The 1,595-nt window shown below is 35.2% G+C and overlaps 1 pseudogene across 1 annotated transcript; it reads right to left on the bottom strand.

Annotated features, from left to right (window-relative positions):
• Window positions 1-401: 401 nt before the first annotated feature.
• On the bottom strand, window positions 402-1,072 carry LOC309855906 (shugoshin 1 pseudogene; annotated as a pseudogene). The gene has a single exon. The product of its transcript is annotated as a shugoshin 1 pseudogene (transcript).
• Between the last annotated feature and the right edge of the window lie 523 nt (window positions 1,073-1,595).

Below are 1,595 nucleotides of genomic sequence, written 5' to 3'. Positions count from 1 at the left end.
TGCTTACTTTTAGTTTGTTCAAACTTATATTCTAAAATGTTTTATTTTGTTTTAATAGGTCTTCCTGAGTCAGTCAACATTGGTGATAAGTTAATTTGATCCTTACTTAATTGACAAACACTTTGTTCTATGTTTTCAGGTATGTTCATGTTTACTAGTGGGTCTAGACATCTAATTATTTCAGATTCAAAAGGCTGCACTGAGAAATGATTGATTTTAGGGGCACCTGGATGGCTCAGTGAGTTAAAGACTCTGATTTCAGCTCGGGTCATGATCCCAGGGTCCTGGGATCAAGCCCCAAGTCGGGCTCTCTACTTGGTAAGGAGCCTGCTTCCCTTCCTCTCTCTCTGCCTGCCTCTCTGCCTACTTGGGATCTCTGTAAAATAAACAAGTGAAAAAAATTAAAAAAAAAAAAAGAAATGACTGATTTTAAAATCATCCAAGGTATTGAACTGACATAGATTGTTAAAATGTTTCTTTAAACTTTGATAAACAGATATAGATCTAGGTAAGACATTATCAGCAGATTTATCTTCATCTGAATCTAAATCAAATCCCAGTCTATCTTGAAAAATAGGTATTTGCTCTTTTATTTGGAATGATTCTCTTTGTCCTGGAAATTGAGCTTCCTAAAGAGGAACTTGTGGTATATCCTTACAAATAAATGCCCCGAGTTATTGTCACTATTGGAGTCCATTCCAGAGGGACATATTTCCTAGTTTTGAACAGTTTCTTCTGTTTGGTGTGAAGTTTTTCTTTCAATGCATGTAGCTGACATGTGAGGTAGTAACATTCTTTCCTCAGTTGGAGGATGATATCTTGGGCTACTCTCAATTTGGATTTTTCATTTTCCAAAGTTAAAATTAACATTCTGTTGTTATCTTGGTAGTTTGTTTTGTTTTGTTTTGTTTTTGCAGTCTAGAAGTGTTAGAGACTATTTGGCATGGTGCAGTCACAAAAGACTTACGTTTGCCATCTCTGGAAAATTTTTATTCCTATTCTCTTTCATCCATTTCTTTATGTCTTCAATACTGTCTTGAAAGGACTTTTTAAGGGACCTTTCCTTGGCCATCTTCTGCTTGCCCAGTACTTCTGCCACAGCTATTGCCCTCCTCCTTACATTCCAAAGTTCTGTGAGGCTGTCCAGCTGTTGTATCCCGTATTTTGGACCATTTGAGTCTAGGTTCCATCTACTGTCCCTTATCAAAATTTCAATGACATTTTTACACAGAAATAGCATACAATCTTAAAATTTGCATGTATCTGATAAACATCACGAATACCCAAAACAATGTTGAGAAAGAAGAACAAAACTGGAGGCATCACATTCTTTATTTAAAACTGTATTACAGGGTATAGTAACTAAAACAGTATGGTATTGTCAAGAAACAGACACAAAAATCAATGGAGGAAATAGAAAGTTCCGAAATAAACTCACTTGAATTTCATGACAAAAAAATCTATGTATATACAATGGGGAAAGTATAATCTCTTCAGTAAATGTTGTTGGAGAAACTAGACAGCCTCAGGCAAAAGAATGAAACTAGACTATTATCTTACATCATACACAATGAACTCAACTGTTTTAGACTTAA

Source organism: Mustela nivalis, assembly GCF_964662115.1.
Source record: "Mustela nivalis genome assembly, chromosome: X".
In the NCBI taxonomy this organism is placed as follows: Eukaryota; Metazoa; Chordata; class Mammalia; order Carnivora; family Mustelidae; genus Mustela; species Mustela nivalis.
This window is presented reverse-complemented; position numbering and strand designations above follow the sequence as displayed.